Source organism: Phacochoerus africanus, chromosome 2 (assembly GCF_016906955.1).
Source record: "Phacochoerus africanus isolate WHEZ1 chromosome 2, ROS_Pafr_v1, whole genome shotgun sequence".
NCBI lineage: Eukaryota > Metazoa > Chordata > Mammalia > Artiodactyla > Suidae > Phacochoerus > Phacochoerus africanus.
Window position 1 is genome coordinate 98,802,026 of NC_062545.1, and position 6,134 is coordinate 98,808,159.

The following is a 6,134-nucleotide window of genomic DNA, read 5'->3' on the forward strand; positions in this document are numbered from 1 at the left end:
TGTTTTCTAAATGCTTATTTTGTCTGCAATATGGAGAGCAGTTGGGAGAGGTGCCAAAATATGTGAGACCCTAGAAGAATTTATTGCAGGGCTACAAGAGAGATGCTTAAACTAAGATGTAGGGAGCCAAAGCAAACAAGTCAAATTCAAGAGCTCTTTAGAAGGTAAAATCAGAAATTGGTGCTAGATTAGATTAAAAGTAAGGACGAGGAAGGCATCAAGAAATGACTAGGTTCCAGGTTTGAGCAATTTGGTAGTGTAACTGATGCTATCATTCACTATGATGCAGAATAATGGAATAGGACTGGTGGTGAAACTGACAGCATTAACAGATTTGAACCCACGTGTCAGGACCCATCCCAGGCTAAAGCCAGATTGGGACTTGAACCCAAGGTTTTAAATTAGAATCACTCACTCTGTGTCTGGACTTAACTGAGGTTCAGGTTCTTCATGTTTGCGTGCAGAAGGAATTCCATGAGAGACAAAGTGATAGGCAAGAAATAGATTAGGATGCTCGTGAGAGAAGCAAGCAGGCAGGCAAGGAAGCTCTGTCCCGAAGATCCTTGAGCTATAGTTTTATCATCCAAGGGCAGTAGGGGTTGGAAAAGACCGCCTCTTCCTTTCTTGGAGTAGTAGCTCCTCCTTGGTATCCAGTAAGATGTGTATCCAAATCAACTGAAGGGTGGTGCTAAAACTCTGGCCTTTGGTCTGAATCTGAATGCAGGCCTCATCTCATCCCCACCCAATAACCTGAAGCAAGTCTCAAAGTTCCACTAATGAAGCAAGCCTGCCTTGTGCTGATGGTTTTCTTGAGCAACTTATTAACTTACAGTGATCCTCCAATGTCCCCTAAGTTTCCCTCTTTAAATATGATCCTTTATCGGGACTTCTGCAACCACCTGTGCCTACTCCATCCCTATCAAGGGCTTCCTCACCAAAAGACTCAAATGGTGTAACGGAGCAGGACCTGGAGGCCCTCCCAAAGTGGACCCTCCACCCGCCTTTTTATCTATAGAAAAACTTTAGTCAAAGAACCAATTTAGGAGTTCCTTCATGGCTCAGTGGTTAACAAACTTGACTAGGAACCATGATTCGTGTTCAATCCCTGGCTCTGCTTAGTGGGTTAAGGATCCGGCATTGCCATGGGTTGTGATGTAGGTTGCAGACTCAGCTCAGATCCCGAGTTGTTGTGGCATAGGCCAGCAGCTGTAGCTCTGATTAGACCCCTAGCTGGGAACTTCCATATGCCCCAGGTGTGGCCCTAAAAAAAAAAAAAAGAAAAAAATTAGGGAGTTCTTGTCATGGCTCAGCAGTAACAAATCCAATTAGGTTTGATCCCTGGCCTTGCTCAGTGGGTTAAGGATCCAGTATTGTCTTGAGTTGCAGTGTAGGTTGCAGACCCAGCTTGGATCGCTTGTTGCTGTGGCTGTGATGTAGGCTGGTGCTACAGCTCCGATTCAACCCCTAGCCTAGGAACTTCTATATGCCTCGGGTGTGGCCCTCAAAAGATGAAGAAAAAAAAAAAATTAGAGAAGTGAAAAAAATGCAGAAAGAAAAAAAAAGTAATAATAAATCAGCAATTCAACAACGTTAAGGACGTTCGGTTCTCCAAAGACTGTGGATGATATTCGAGCCATGTCCTTGAAGCTATTTTGCAGGTGCTGAAGCCCCCACCAAGTGGAAAAAATCAACTGTATGCTGCCCACAAGCACGTAGACCCCAGAACAGCTGGAACCAGATGGTTGACAACTCTGATTCCCAGTTACCTCTCTAGACTCCCCCTACCCCCTCCGATGGGTACAGTCCTTGAGGCATTAGCCTGCTGTGTTCTTTTTTTTTTTTTTCTTTCTTTCTTTTTAGGGCTGCACCTGCAGCATATGGAAGTTCCCAGGTTAGGGGTCAAAATTGGAACTACAGCTGCTGGCCTATACCACAGGCACAGCAACTCGGGATCCAGGCCACATCTGTGACCTACACTACAGCTCACAGCAACACTGAATCCTTAACCCACTGAAAAAGTCCAGGGACTGAACCCTCATCCTCGTGGATATTAATCAATTCCTGTGTTCCTCTCTTTGCCTGGCAATTAAAGGTACTTTTTCTGTTTCCTCCAACTCTGTCTCCATGTTTCTATTGGCATCAGTGTACAGAGGCAGCTGATATTTCAGCAACAATGGATTTGTCTGCCAAGGAGCAAGATGAATAAAGATGGGGCAGGACCTCAAAAGGGGAATTCAGGAAAGAAGAAGATGGGGCAAAAAGCCAAAGGAAGAGTGGAGATGCAAAGAAAACAGTCTCAGAACTAAAACACAAGGAGCAGGATTCCAAAACTTATCTTGATCACTAGTACCCATGGACAACACTCTATATGCCGCACGTCCTTGCACAGAATGTTTTAGCAAAAAAAAGAACATTTTTAGCAAAAAAGAATTCCATTTTGCTTGGTAACAAATTATTATTATGTCTTTTGGCATTTTCTAGGGCCGCACCTGCAGTGTATGGAGGTTCCCAGGCTAGGGGTCTAATTGGAGCTGTAGCCGTTGGTCCATACCACAGCCATAGCAATGCGGGATCCGAGCCGTGTCTGCGACCTACACCACAGCTCACAGCAACGCTGGATCCTTAACCCACTGATCGAGGCCAGGGATCAAGCCTGCAACCTCATGGTTCCTACTCGGATTCGTTAACCACTGAGCCACAACAGGAACTCCAACAAATTTTTACTATTGACAGCAACTTTGAAACTATTAAGTCAATAAGAAAATGACTTATTTTTTCTTTTGTGTTTTTAGGGCCACAATTAGGGCATATGGAGGTTCCCACTGTGGAAAGTAACATAAATGTCTTTTCTATCAAAGGAAATCTTGATTACTCCATTTTGCTCCAGTTTCGCCTTCCTGCGACCCCCACCCCACCCCTTTCCCACTTCTCCCAGTAACAATTTGTTTCAAATTAGCCAACCGCGAAGAGTGTGCGCCCTGACCTGACCAATGGGAAGGGGACAGGTACATCACCTGCATTAGGGATAAATAGGGGTGGGTCCTCTGTTCAGCGCGCACACTTTTTGGAGTGCCTGCACCCTTCTGCAAAAGTAAAGAGCCTTGTTGAGATTTCTCCTTGTCCATGTGTCTCACTTTCTGACACTGACAACCCAAGCCAGAGTTATTGGAATTTCCAACATCAGGCCAGGGGTCAAATTGGAGTTGTAGTCGCTAGCTTATACCACAGCTCACAGCAGTGCCGGATCCTTGCTTAACCCACTGAGGCCAGGGATCAAACCTGCGTCCTCATGGATACTAGTTGGGTTCATTAACCACTGAGCCATTATGGGACCTCCAGAAAATGACTTGTTTCATCAAAAATATTTTACTTCTGGAGAACATCTCCTTCATTGAGGTTTATCAAAGGTTACTGACCTGGAAAAGGTATGTATATAAAATCAATCATCTGGAGCTGACTTCTGTTCTGAGTTACTGACAGATAAAGCAATCAAAACCAACTGAGGTCTTAGACGTTTATTTAAGTCACGTCGGGGTAGGAGGTAGATGGGCCGGCCCCTGGGCTGAAAACAGATGGGACTTGTCAGGCTGGGTAAATTGGACCTGGCTTTTTTTTTTTTTTTGCCTTTTATAGGGCCGTACCCTCCGCATATGGAGTCTCCCAGGCTAAGGGTCCATTTGGAGATATAGCTGCCCGCCTACACCACAGCCACAGCAACATGGGATCCGAGCCGTGTCTGAAACCTACACCACAGCTCATGGCAATGCTGGATCCTTAACCCACTGAGCAAGGCCAGGGACCGAACCCGCAACCTCATGGTTCCTAGTTGGATTCGTTAACTGCTGAGCCACGATGGGAACTCCAGGGCCTGGCTTACTCTTTAACACCTTAAGAAAAAAGTTAATGGCAAGAGCTGAGCTCTTCTGGAGGGAAAAGATAAGATGACCACTTCGATCATTCCTGGGGCCAAGGAGACCTTCCATTACATGTGTGCGGAAAGATCCAGGGGTCGCGTTGCTGTGGCTCTGGCGTGGGCTGGCGGCTACGGCTCCGATTAGACCCTTAGCCTGGGAATCTCCATATGTCGTGGGAGCGGCCCTAGAAAAGGCAAAAAGACAAATAATAATAGAAAAGAAAGACTCAGGGGTCAGAAAAGGAGGGGGCCCCAGGCCATAAGAAGTCTTGATACCGTCCCAGAATTCTTTGCTCTGGAATCTGTCTTTGCACATGCATATCGGGGAGGGTCCTGTGCCCAGTCAAGTTTGAGAAATAAAACAAGGCAACTGCCCATATGAAAACAAAGACCCAGAACTGTCCTATGTAAGTGATTTAAGTCACCTCTCTGGTGCGTTCCTCACTCAGTGTGTTCAGGCACTCGTACACCTCTTTAGGGTGTGTATTACTTCTTTGCTTCTGACTTAAACTACTTCTCTATGTGTTCTCCCACAAGTTGTAGTGGGACTCAAATAATAAACTATACCTGTTTTTTTTACCATCTCTGCTCCTTGAAACATTCTTGCTTTCAACAGGGGGAGGGGCAGGGCAAGAATCAGGGCACTACTGCTTTCTAGCCTCTAGCTGGTGTATTGACTAGGATTCCTGGTTTTTAATCTAGGCCACCCAGGTTCAACTCCTGAGCCGAGAATTAAGATCGCACTCCAAGCCATAACTCACTGCTCTCTCTCGGAGATCAATATGATAAAAGGTTCTGGTTCACATATTATCAACATCCTGCCTCCTATTTTACTCACATTCCTTTCTCTCAAGTCATTTCATGAGTATATAACATACATACAGAGATAACTATATACCTATAGCACACAGATCACTTTATCTACCCTATCTAAAGAGGAATTAAAAAAAAAAAAAACTTTTTGGAGTTCCTGTTGTGGTTCAGTGGGTTAAGGACCCAACCTTGTCTCTGAGGATGAAGATTCAATCCCTGGCCTCACTCAGTAGGTTAAGATTATCTGGCATTGCCATAAGCTGCAGTGCAGGCCAGCAGCTGCAGCTCTGATTCAACTCCTAGCCTAGGAACTTCCATATGCTGCAGGTGTAGCCATAAAAAACTGAAACCAAAACCAAAAGGTTTCTAATCATGTTTGTGAAAGCTTAGGGTTTTGCGGAGGTGCCTTAGGAAGCTTGATAGGAGTGAGGTGGAGGCTGAACAGTGGGCCTTTGAAATAAAGAAATGGACCTGCCTCATCTGTTTGAAATATTGGAGCACTAGAGTTGTTATTATTCCTTTGAAAATCTGGTTCTGCTGTTAACAAAGTTTGAAAACCACTGAACCTGATTAAGAATTATGGTATGAATTTGGTAAATATTAATAGAGCCAAGACCCTTCACCACAGGTTAGAGGCATATAGACACAGAGCCAGAATACATAAAACCATTAACAGCATGAATATTTGGAGTCAGAATGATCACAAATTGTTAATCCTGAGAATGGCAAAAAGGGACGATGTAGGCTGGCAGGCAGGCACTTAAGTCACTGTCTACTAAAGAAAGATGCTATGGTTACAGAATCCAAACTGCTCTGGGGAAACCATGGTTAATCAGTGAAATCGTACAGACCTCCCTCCAGGCACAGTAAAACTAGAATTGTGTTAAGTGGCCTCTAGAGATGAAATACTTTGATGTCCATACTTTTCATTCTCAGGACTGCTTTGCTGAAGGATACCCTGATCCTTCCTTGTTTCAGCTGTTTCCACTGGAGTATGAACTTGGGCAGTATCCTGACATAAACGAGTAGAAGGTGTGTTGCAATGTCTTACATGAAAATAACATCAGACCAGGGTCTCTCCTTTTTTTTTTTTTTGTCTTTTCACCATTTCTAGGGCCGCTCCCTCGGCATATGGAGGTTCCCAGGCTAGGGGTCTAATTGGAGATGTAGCTGCTGGCTTACACTAGAGCCACAGCAATGCGGGATCCCGGCCGAGTCTGCAACCACAGCTCATGGCAACACCAGATCCTTAACCCACTGAGCAAGGCCAGGGATGGAACCTGCAACCTCATGGTTCCTAGTTGGATTCATTAACCACTGAGCCACGACGGGAACTCTTTCTTTTTAAAATTCTGTATGGCTCATAGGCTGTAGGAATTCCTTCAATTAACTACTTCTTTTTAATCTG